This window comes from Pteronotus mesoamericanus, unplaced genomic scaffold (assembly GCF_021234165.1).
Source record: "Pteronotus mesoamericanus isolate MK-2021 breed Mesoamerican mustached bat unplaced genomic scaffold, CSHL_Meso_final contig_90, whole genome shotgun sequence".
In the NCBI taxonomy this organism is placed as follows: Eukaryota; Metazoa; Chordata; class Mammalia; order Chiroptera; family Mormoopidae; genus Pteronotus; species Pteronotus mesoamericanus.
The window spans coordinates 950,995-963,619 of record NW_026555277.1 but is presented as its reverse complement, the minus strand read 5'-3'; the positions used below and the strand labels follow the sequence as shown (position 1 = coordinate 963,619).

Genomic DNA, 12,625 nt, shown 5'->3' with positions numbered 1-12,625 from the left:
ACATTTGCCTGTTTGGGAAACACATGTATGAAGGTAAATCAGTACATCCACATGTTGAACAAGGAGGAAATAAAGAGACAAAGATTGCATGAATAAAACCACGATCGATCAGAACTCCCTATGGAGGAAGAGAAGTCTGACTTAACAGGTGGTGCTTTATAAATGGCACTTACTCACTGAAAAAGCAAGACACTTGGGAAAGCAAGCTGCCACCAGACAGAAGACAGAGGTGAGAAAGGAAAAACGAGAACCGTTCTGGAAGCCATTAATGTGCCAAAGTAAGCAGCAGGTTGCAAGCGGCACCTAAGGGAAGAGAGGAAGCCCCTCGCCAACAGGGAAATGAGAACTCAGGGAAATGGCGGGCAGCAGGAGGGAAGGACTAAACACCAGTGTCCAGGTGTCGGGGAAGGGGGGGGTTAGATGCTGCCGCCGCAGAGACCGCAGAGGCGGTGAGTGGTGGCCGACTGTATCTCCAAGATAGCACAACGGTGGCTCCCATCCCACATCCTCGTCTGCAAGGTGACCTTGCCTCATCCCCATCAGGAGGTGCAGTCTTCTCTGCACAGCGAACGAGGGTAGGCTCCTGGCTGCTTTGACTGATAGAGCCAGGCACAGGTGCCTAAAGTCAGTTCTGGGAAAGCTTTTACCTGGCCAGGTAGCTACTGCTTCCTGCCTCTTGGAAGGCAGCCACTGTGCCTGAAGTGAAACCCCCGAGAAACCACTCTGAGAAACCTGCACCGCATGGAAATGCCCTGGAGTGTGCGCCATCAGGGGCAGGGATGCAGGGGCAGGGGAAATAGATCCAGGGTTACTGAGTCACCAAACTGGGGAGGAGAGAGGACTTCTCAGCTGTGAATCCTCAGCCCCCACACTCCACCTGACACCTGCTGGGTCAGAGACAAATTCTTCAGCAGAGCCCTTACTGAATTCACAGTAAAAAAAAAAAAAAAAAAGCTCTGAGCAAAATAAAACAGCAGTTTTAAGCAACTACAGTTTGGAGCAATTTGTGACCCAGAAGTAGATTCCCCAAATGTGGAGATCTAGCAACAAGTTCCGTCTTATAGAGAAGCGATTTTCAACAGCTTTTGAACTGCTGGATCTTTTGTCCAGAAGTTATCTTATCCAGAACCCAAAACTATGAAACAGAAAAAGCAGAGCTGCTCTGATTTGGGGGGACAGGGTGCAGGAGCCCCAGGAGCACTGGGCTGCACAACTATATGACGCCGCAGCTGACGGGTTCGAAACGCGTTCACCCCACAGAGGGGCACGCAACACTCACACAGGAAGTCCTGACTGCGTCCCCCTTCCCAAGGCATCATCTAGATGCGGGTGGAAAGCTCATCTTAGTGCCTACAGCAGCGCTAACCTGCTTCCAACAGGAGGCAGGGGCTGGGACCAGGAGACAGAAAGGTAGCCTCTCCCCCTGTCCCAGGGTCTGACTACAGATACTACCGTCTCCCGTTTTGCATGCTTCCTCTAACATATTTTTGAATAATCTTAACAGGTGTTTGAAAGATACATACCGGCCATCTGTCACCCTACTCTTCCCACTTTCTCTTCCTTCCCCTTACATTTTTACTCTCAGTGAGAAAAGGAAGAAAAAGCAATGAAAAATTGTCTTGTAGTCTGACTAGATCCTAAATCCCAGCTCTCTAGATTTTATCCTAATTTTGTCAATCGCTAGCTGGGGCTACAGTCCCTCTGTTTTGCGTGTAAATAAATATGATAGAACTCACATAATTGATCTAACACTTAGATGATTAGTAGGTGGTAGGCAGGGATCAATAAACATTAGGTCATGGTTGTTATCCCAACTAAATCTCACAGCTTCCCTAATATTCTAGTGAGGAAGAATTTATAGCTAACCCCAGAGATGTACCATAGCTAATTATGCTTAAGCTCATTTCAAATACAAGACGCATTGTATATTATTATTAGCCTTATCGAGGCTCTCTTTCACTTTTACTACAAAGGACTTACGAAGGTGGCCCGACAGCACCGTGGTCGCTTGCTGAGGCCCCCCTGGGCAGGAATGCTAAGGAGAGCTCCCTGAGTTGTTGCCCCGTCGCGGTCAGTTGAGTCCACAGCTCCAGGCGCCAGTGGGAATGAGGCAGCCTTACAGGCCCTCAGGTGAAGTCTAATGTGTCAAAAAGGCAGGGGGCCAAGGTGCCCCCGACCCTCCCAAACTGACAACACGGGAAACAGCAAAGCAAATGTCGGCGGAACCCGACGGTGTGGATTCGTTTGCCCTGTGTCACAGCAAAGCTGAGGCAAAGAAGCTCAGGTGTGAAAGGCCTGAGTTGGTCCCTTGGGGACAGAAGCTGGAAATGCAGCAAAGCAGCACATTGAATGCCTAGCTCTCTAGGGCCACGCCTATCTCTGATACGCCAATTGCCATTTCTTCTTGATCACATGTAGTAGACGTGCTCATTTTCAGAAAGGGTGACCAAAAAGTATCAAACGTCACATTACGACGTTATCATAGCTGTAGAAAATATGTCTCAAGGTAAAACCTACAGAATGCGTGTCTTTTTTAGCAGCTCATTTATGAGCCTAGTATTTCTAATTGTTTTCCAATGTTTATTTTGGCAAGGTTTGTCCATCTTCTACCTTAACAGGTGACCACATAAGAGGCATGATGATCTTTTTTTTTCATTATGGTTTTTTTTTTTTTTTAAGATTTTATTTATTTATTTTAGAGAGACAAGAAGGGAGGGAGAAAGAGAAGGAAGGAAACATCAGTATGTGAGAGATACGTCAACCTGTTGCTTCTCACACCTCGGGACCTGGCTCGCAACCCAGGCATGTGCCCTGACCAGGCACCGAACCATGACCTTTTGGCCTGTAGGCTGGCACTCAAGCCACACCAGCCAGGGCGAAAAAGCATGCTGATCTTAAACAGAATTTATTCATTCATTCAATAACAAGTATACCGGAGGGTCCTCCACGACTCACAGAAAATAAAAATCTCTGGCCAGATGTTTCAAATATGTCTCATTTACTTGTTGCACATTAATTACACACTAATACATAATTGAACAAAAGCTTTTTATTGATAGTGCCTTATTTTCAGGCCTGCAGGGGAAAATCCCTTGAAGCCACTGGCTTGCCTTTAAAAGATCAGATAACCTGTGGACCGGCCTTGCCCCAACGACAGTATCTGGTGGTCACAGGAGCATCCCAGCTGTCTCCTTGTCCCCAGTGCTTCCTTGGAGCGGCAGCTGCTTTGGGAGCCAATACCGGCACTTCGGAGAACTCAGTCTCCTCATCTTCAAGTCATAGGTTCTGTCTTCTACTCTTTGTGCTGCCCCCTGACTCTCTTGGAATTTAGAAATGCTACTTAAATATGAAAAGAGCAGGTCTGCAGAAAGACACCCCAAAACACCCATGGAACTTTCTTGGGGCGTAAAATCGATAGGAAGAAAGGAAAATACAGGAATTCTTTCTTTGTGCACTTCTGCATATTGAGCATTATTGTTTTCATAACTCAAAAGAAATATAAAGAACTTTCTGGGACCTGATTTTTTTTCACCTTAAAGATGACAAGACCAGACCATAAACTAACTGGTAGGAAGACATCACTTCAAGCTCTTAAATTCTTTGGCACCAGAAATGCTTCCTACACAGCTACTACCAGCACTTCCATTTCCACATGTTAGTAAAGGACAAAGGGGAAAAAAGGAGAGGTAAATTGCTTAATCTGCCAATGCTTCAGTTTCCTCATCTTCAAAATGGAACTAGTGACAGGGTCTACTTCATAGGGTGATTTTAAGGATTAAATCAACTACAAAAAATAAGTGGCAATGGTAAGGCATCAAATGGCAGCTAGAATTATTTTTATTATTGTCATTACTACTGATTCTGTATCAACCAATATAATATTTCTGCCAATATTTCTCCTTACCCTACTAATACAAGCACTATAGCAGTGGTCCCCGATCTTTTTGGCACCAGGGACTGGTTTCACGGAGGACAATTTTTCTGCTGACCAGAATTGGCAGGGTTGGGGGGGCCGGCGCAGGGCAGGGGGCAGCGGTGGCAGGTTGGGGAGACAGGAGGCAGAACTCAGGCAGTAAGGCGAGCAGCGTCCAGGGACCAGGAGGAAGAGCTTGGGGATGCCTGCACTATAGAACATCTTGAGCTAATATATTTTGTCAAAATATATAGCTACAATTAAATACAGCTCTTTGATTAAAATGTTAGCACCAAAGGCGATGTCATTGAATACAAGATAATGCTGTTAGCTGATAAGGATAGGAAGCCAAAGAGTGTATTATTTCAATACCAATGTCATATTAAAGAAAGAATGGCAACATCCCGGGGATCTGCAAAGAGTGCTCCTAAGGAAGGCTGTGCACATTAAGTTACTCCTGTTTTCCATTGCCACGTTACAAATCATTGAGTAGGAGACTCTGAAATGAGCGATCTACACTAACTACAATACATCCCCTGCATACGAAAACATGCTGCAGCTTACAAAGCAATTTGTAATTGAGACCGAATGAGTGAAGCCTTCCAAGAACTCATCCACAAACAACGAGGCTCCGTCTCCTGGATAAAGGATTAGTAAACGTCTGTACCTCCTAAGTTAATGTGCAGATTTTACTTATTTACAATCAAAACTCCAACAGGGGTGTAGGGGGTATAGGGCAGGGATAACTCACCGAACAATTATAATTTTCATATAACACAGGGGAGGGTACGAACATTCGGAAAGAATTACAAAGCAGCAAGCATGGTTTTATACGTAGTGGTGCTCACGCAAGCGCAGGCTGAAATAGGGAGATCAGTCCAAAAAGTAGGAAACTTTTGTAAACTGATGTAAAGTAGGAAACAAACCAGCATTTGCCACAAAGTATCAACCCTTTTCTTACCTGAGACAATCAGAAAAACATTAGGCCTAAAGACAAATGATCTAAAAAGACAATTCACAAAATAAAAGCTCCAGAAAGTGCGCAACATAGGGAAATATTCAAGCCCACCAGTAGTTTAAAACGCAAGTAGTTTAAAACAAAATATCCTCTTTTCCTATTAAATTGGCAAAAATACATACATACATACATGTTATCATTTAAAAAGTCAGCAAGAGCTCGATGAAATGGCTCTTCTTAACATTGCCCATCCATGACATTGCCAATTGGTTAAAGCCCTTGGGAAACCTATGAGGCAGTAAGTGAACAAATGGCAATAATGTAGCTCTAATTCAGTGTGGGAAATGCTATAGGCTCAAGGTTGAATATCAAAAGTGATAAATTTGGAGAAAATGATGCATGACAACAAGAGAAACAGACCGATTATGGTACATAGAATATTGCAACCACTAAAAGTCATAAACTCTTTAAAGCAATATGGAGAATGTAAATAATGGCAGGGTATAAAAATAAATGTAGACCATGATTACAACTTTAATTTTAAAATTTTGAGCAAATATAAATAGAGGATATGCAAAAAATTATAATAGTTCAAGTTACAGACTTTTTTCTCTTTTGCCAACTTGTGTATGAAATGATGATGTTATCTCACTTTGGAAGGAGGAAATTAGAGGCAGGAGGCAAAATGTCCCTTGTTATACATAGAAAGAGGCAGAGCCAAGAATGGAACTCAGTCTTTTCTTTCCCAGTCTAAAATTCATTCTACTCTCACCAAATCACTACAGTACTACTTCTAATTTTTTTAAAGATTTTCTTTATTTATTTTTAGATAGAGGGGAAGAGAAGGAGAAAGAGAGGGAGAGAAACATCAATGTGTGGTTGCCTCTCAAGCGCCCCGGACTAGGGACCTTGTCCACAGCCCAAGCCTGTACCGTGACTGGGAATCGAACCGGCAAACCTTTGGTTTGCAGACGGGTGCTCAGTCCACTGAGCCACACTGGCCAAGGCTACAGTATTTCTTACTTGATAAATTTGGAGAAATTATTTTTCTCAAGCAGTTAGGTTGCATTCAGGTTAATTTTGAAAGTGTGGTTTTACTTTTAAATACTAGAGACATGTACCCCAAAAAAGAGAAAAACAGTAAAGCGGTACTTTTTGTAATGCTATAATTACATTTATTTTGGGTGAATTATTTCCTCTTTAGAATTTCTGAAGTAAGGATCCAAGAGAAAGCACGTTTTCTGGAAGAAAACAAACTGGCATTTACTGCCATTTCACAGGCCGGGTAGAAATGAGAACCAGGGAATTGCCCATCATTTCTGTGCTGGTGGTTTCCCAAGGCTGCCTGCCCAAAGGAGTCTGTCATCACCATGGCAACCCGGCACAGCACCCCCCCCCCCGGGGAGGCTGGGAGGAGGGCCTGCCTCCCTCTTCAGGCCCACACTGGCCGTCTGTCCATCCTGGTTCCTCACACGGAATGCCCTTTCCCCTTCCGCCCGCAAAGCCCCAGCCCCCGCCCCAACCCTTCCTCTTCCGCAAGGCCTTCTCCACAACTTTCAAGAACAGGAGTGACCCTCTTCTTTGAACCACGTCTTTTAACATTTGACTGTCGGCTGAGGTCCATCTCAAGTCCAGTGTGGCCAGTAGCCGTGGCTGTGTTGACAACGATTCTGTGCGAGGTTCACAGTCAGTGCTGTTTTAAAAAGGCGGCGCCACCCACAGTGAACAGATGGGAAACACCTCTGTTCTCCCATCCTGCCCCAGGCACCCCCAGGGCGCCCCTTATCACCCCCACTCCCCTCCCTTGCCCTCACTGCCCTGGACACGCTGGCTTTTCCTCTGCGAACCCCTTGATCTCCCCACAAACTGGGCAACTAAGGGGTTCGTGCCTGGAGCAGCAGGGGGCCTCCAGGCCTCTGGCCAGTGTGGCTCTGATGGGCCAAACGATGCCAGATGTTAAGTGTTTTGACCACAGCGCCTTTCTTTGGAGGCACTGAGGTTCAGCAGGAAAAACTGCCACATTGATTAGCGCTGTTTGTCCAGATTCTGGAAGGGGGAAGCGGGCGGACCTGCTGAAAGGTGCTGGTCTGAGCGAACGGTCTGCAGGACTCGGTTTGGCACTATTAGTCTCCCGGTAAGTCTCACTGTCTTCACTCCTCAAAGGGGAAAGGGGATTGAAGGAGGGAGGGGGGAGGGGCGGAGGCAGTAAGGAGGGGAAGAGGAAGACCGCCCACTGCAGCGCTGGGACAGCAGCCCGTGTTTGGTGAAGAGGCTACACTGCACAGCTGTTGAACCAACTGCCCATTTTAACTACTCAGACCTTACCCCTTTCATTGCCTATTTACAGTGCCTATAAGAGGACCATGTCCTCAAATGGTCTGTGAAATAATAATTATATTAATAATAACAGCAGCAAAAACGATACTTTTGATAGTATTTACCACATAGCAGGCACTATTCTGTGCACTTTACATATTTAATTGTCCAAAAACATTCCAAGGTGTGTTTTTAAATTATTTTTTTTTATTTTAAACATTTTGCAAAGGGGGAAACTGAGGCTCAGAGCAGTTCAATAATTTCGCCTCAGTCACATTGCTCAGAAGGGTGGGGCCAGGACCTGAACGCACCCAGCCTGACTCCAGGGCCCACATTCCTCCAGGACACGCTGTAATTCCTGCAGGAATGTTTGTTGCAACAAAGTGTCCGCATCTGCTTATCAAACTTGGCATTTTCCTGAGAGAAGCAAAATGAGAACAGCTTCCTGACAAACCCACAAGCTGCAGCAGCCGGTTCTCCCCAGACAGAGCAGCTGTGCTCAGCCCCTCAGAACCCCTGAGTCAGAAGCGCCCTGTGCTCCTCAGCCTTGGTCCCAAGCCAGGCAGGTGGACAGAGCTGCCTAGTCATAGGAAAGACCAGTTTCCCCTAGCAGAAAGGGGTTCATATCAGGACCAACAGATAAACAAAAGCCACCCCCAGAAGAGTAGGAAGGAAAGAAGAGAGAACAGGGAATGAGTAAGGAAGACAAAGTCAAATCGGTAGAGAGTCAATAATGAGGAAGGACCTAGTCCAAGCCCTGAATTTTAAAGGCAGGGAAACTGAGGCCCAGAGAGAGAACTGGGTTGGTCCAAGAGCACAATTAATGATAAAACTAACTAAATTCAACTTTCCGTATCTCTAGGCCAACATTCCCCAAATCATGCTGCATCAGGACAGCTAAAAAAAAGTATGAAGGGATGATGTGACAGGAACTACTACCTGTTCTCCCAAATCTGTTTTGTTCCTCTCCCCAACACCCCAACTGTTTCCCAGCCTCCCTTGCAGCTAGGTGTGCCCATGTGATTGAGGTGTAGCCAATGGAAGGGAAGCTCATCATGCTTAGTCTCCTTCCTGTGCGATCTAGGGTAAGGTTGCAGAGCTGTTTTTAACCTGGCCCCCGAGTGACTAAATGGAGCAGACACCTCCGGGGAGGGTGGAGGGGTGCGCAATGTAATCATCACCACCTGGAACTAGCCTAAACTATTATTACTATATGAGTGAGAAAAAAACTCTTCACAGACAACGGTATGGTGATTACCAGAGAGAAAGGGGGCTTTGTAAGAGGTAGAAGAGGGTAAAGGGGGACAATGGTGATGGAAAGAGACTTAACTTTGTGTAGTAAACACACAATACAATATACAGATGATATAGTGTAAAATTGTACACCTGAAACCTACATAATTTTATTAACCAATGTCACCTTAATAAATTCAATCTTTAAAAAAGAAAGAAACTTTTGTGAGGAGCCATTACATGTTTGGGTCAATTTGTTACCACACCCAACCCACCTAGTTAAGGATAAGTTCCAGCTGATCTTCCCTGACCTACTCCTCAAAACACACACACACACACACCCACACACACACACACACACACACACACAGCTGGCAATCGTTTAATTTATAAAATGGTAATACAACGTTTATCCAACGCTATTGGTTTAAAATTGCTGAATTGAGAATTTAGAGCCACAAAGTATAACAGACCTCCTTTTATGTAGCAATTAACTCATTAATCGTTAGTTTTTTGACATTCTTTATTCTTTACTCTTGGCCGATAGACATGTGCTGGGGCCAGCTCACATCTGCTTGCCAACTGTGAAATTTTCAGGAATTTTGTGAGCCCATTGTTAAACACAGCCATTACTGAAAATTAAATCAAACAAACTTACAATTAAATAAATTACTTTAAAAGCAAAGGCAATAAATACTGAAACTTCCTCTCTTCCTAATTATTTTACCACATGTTATTATCACCTATGTTCTTGAAGTTACCTGCACCTATGGGATCTATGTGATGGAAATTCTGTGTAAGGGCACATAGGACACATCTCTTTCCAGCTCTGAGCTCAGACACATCACCTTGGGAACTTGAAATCAACAGTAGTGGGAGTATTTACACCACAGAAATTGGCAAATGTTACAAATCAGGGCTCTTTTTCCTGTAAACTCAGCTGTTAAATATTTACCACTGCTTTTAAGGGACAAAATCATGCTCAATCATCATCCTTTCAATTATTTTAAACAAACATAGAGTTATTTGACCTTTAGGTTAACACAAGAATATGATCGTTTTTATTTTGTACATTTTACTTAACTTCAAAAATTACTAAATTGCTTTAAGAAAATTATTTAATGTTGTTACCACAGAAATAGTAATTAGGATAAATGCCACATAAGACATATTAGTGGAAATGTAAACTTATTATCTATTTTCTATCAGAGTACACATTTGCTAACCAGAATTTCTCTTTCTTACATTATGAGCAATCCTTTAAAACCAAAAGTTGACATAATAGAGTGGTAAATTGTAGGGGTTTCTAAGCAATCCTAGTCACAACCCTAGCAGCATATTTTAGAGATGAAAAACTGAGTCTAAAAAGTATGTGAAATTATATAAAAGAATAAAATAACCAATTGATTTTGGGGGGGGAAATACAAAGTTAGAGGATTCACATCATCTGATATCAGAACTACAGTACAGTACAGACTACCTACAGTAATCAAGGCAGGATAGTACTGGCCTAACGACAGACAAATAGATCAATAAAACATAGAGTCCAGAAATAGACACAAACATTTGGTCAATTGATTTTTGGCAAAGGTTTCAAGGTAGTTTAATAGAAAAGCAATTCTCTTTTCAACAAATGGGGCAGGGCAATTGAATGTCCATACAGAAGGCATCTCCTTGGTGATGCCTCAGCTCTGTCTCAATCCGCACATTTTGATATGCAAAGTGCAAGAGCAGAAAGGTAGAATGAGAAGTTTTTAAAAATGTGTAGCATCCCATGTGATAGGACTTTAGTTTCCAACAGAATATGTAGGGATATTTTCTGTTCTAATTATTTCAATTATTTATCCACTGGAGCCTGCTAAACCTGTGTCCGAAAGTCTAAAATAAAATAAAAGTACTCATACGAATTACACCCTTTCATTTCTTTGCCATATATAGATGGCCCTGACTTACAATGGTTCAGCACCACTTTTGAGCTTCATGATGGTGGGAAACCGATACACGCTCAGTAGAAAGCACACTCTGAATTTCAGGGTGGCTACATGTGGTGCAATACTCTCTCCTGATGCTGTGCAGGGACAGCCAGCCGCGGCTCCCAGTCATGCGCATGATCCTGGGGGTCAACAAGCAATCCCCCCCAGGGTACTGCGTTGCCAGCGTTTTGGGGGATATCATGTCCTGAGCACACTTATGGCAGGCCAAATGAAGGTATGATGTTCAGTAGCTAAGGTGTATTTTCAACTTACAGTATTTTCAGCTTACGATGAGTTTATCAGGACACAGCGCCACTGTAAGTCCGGGGGCATCATTAGTCACCCAGCTATTTCTTTGGAACAATCAGAGCTCATCTACAAAGTTGTGTCGGTGAACTCATCTAAGCCAATCCACTTCACAGAATGACAAAATAAAACCCAAAGCAATTAAGTCACTAACCCAAAAAAACCCCTGAAAACCAGAAGGCCAGGCGCCCAGGCGTCTGCCCCAGGGCATTCTCAGAGAGTGTCTGTGACCACCGTGACCCACCCGCAGCAGAGCCACCTGGGGAGTCCCTAGAACACGGGGACGCCTGCGCCCCATCGGAAGGGCAGTCATGGGAAGGGATCCTAGCATTCCGCACTTAACACACTCTCCACGTGGTTCTAACGCACCCCGAATTCCGGGACCTTGGTGACCAGACCACCAGCAAAGGCTCCGGGGAGAGCAGGCAGAAGCGAGACAAGCCTATGGGAAAGCCACGTTCAGGAAGGAGGAGACGGGGTTTATTTGTACAGCGCCAACTCTCTTAGGCTGTCTTCACTCGGAGGGTGCTTCACATTTTGAAACGTCTTCTTTGAAGAGTCAAAGACAGTCAAAGAATAAGAACACAGAAGGGAATCCCTCCATATGGTATAAAACCAAAAATAAGCCTTTGAGGGTTTATATTTATATCTGGAAAGTGGCTCAGAGCAAAGCTCCAATAAGATTGGGGCTTCAGGTTCAATCCTCATAAAATCCAAGGAACTGGCCATCAAAGATGGAAGCCAGGATGTCGAAATGAGAGCTCAGTGTCTGGGAACGCTGGGCAAAGTGCTCCAGGGCAGCCCCCCGTGCCGGCCCTGCGCTGGGCTCAGAGGACCACGGAGCTTGCATATTTTCACTGACTGAGTAACCTGGGCTGCAAGCTCTGGCTTCTTCTTCCAAGGGACAGCCTCCATGTGAACTTGGCTCTCAATTAGCAACGGATGTTTATGAAAGATGCCTTGCAGAAAAATTACATTGAGAAAGAAAGAGCCCCTCCCCCAGCCCCCGATACCCATTCTTCTCACTCTTCCAAAGTACCTATTGAACTATAGCACCATGTAGATGCTATTTTAAAAGGCTACAAGACAGAAAAAATAGATAGATATGCCATATATATGCGCCATACATATATAGCCATATATAGCCTGGCTAATATCAGCCCAGGTGTGCCTTCATGAAGTGGTCAACGCAACTTGATTCTATTGTGGAAGGTCTTTGCCTCTTCAGTTCTAAGCTCTGATTTGCATATTGCAAGATTTCATTTCAATATGATACTTCCCACTCAGGAAGTCGTAGCTTTGTTGAAAGGATTAACATAGAACCTGCCAAACTATTTAAGGATATGTGAATAGTGTGCAAAACATTATCATCAGCTGACACATGAGAAGAACGTGCTTACGAAAGTTCACAGAACACCTTTTACTCCATTCGTGCCGTACACAGAATGGGCGCATCGGAGACCACCTGACGATAATTTCTGTGATTAGGAAATATTTCAAATCCGTTCACTTTGCCTCTACTTCTCAATCACGGTTAACACGGAGAAAATGAGAACGACAACAAAACATGCTCTAAGCACCTGAGGTGGTACTTTCCTTGGAACAATGAAACTGAGACCGTGCCAGGAACGGGGTGGCCTAGACAGTCCTCTGGAGCCATAGGAGGCTCACTGGGAGGAGCTAAGGGCCACGCAGACACTAGAGACCATGAATACGCAGCAGTGCCAGTCTCGAGACGATGGCCGCTTCCCTCTGGCAGAGCTTCACAGCCTGAATCCGGGGGAAGGGAGGTCAGTACCTGGACAGACTTGGGTTATGGTTTTGCTGAGCCCACTTGCAAGAGACTGGGAAGCGATGGATCATGGGATCCAAACTGGCAAGCAGGCAGGGAAGATAGAAAAGAGTTGTCTTGGGTCCAGGAGGGGC

General features: G+C 44.5%; 1 protein-coding gene across 1 annotated transcript in view; it reads right to left on the bottom strand.

Moving 5' to 3' along the window:
* DNER (delta/notch like EGF repeat containing) overlaps positions 1-12,625 on the bottom strand; it is a 250,741-nt gene that overhangs the window by 178,924 nt on the left and 59,192 nt on the right. The gene's annotated exons all lie outside the window — the stretch shown is intronic.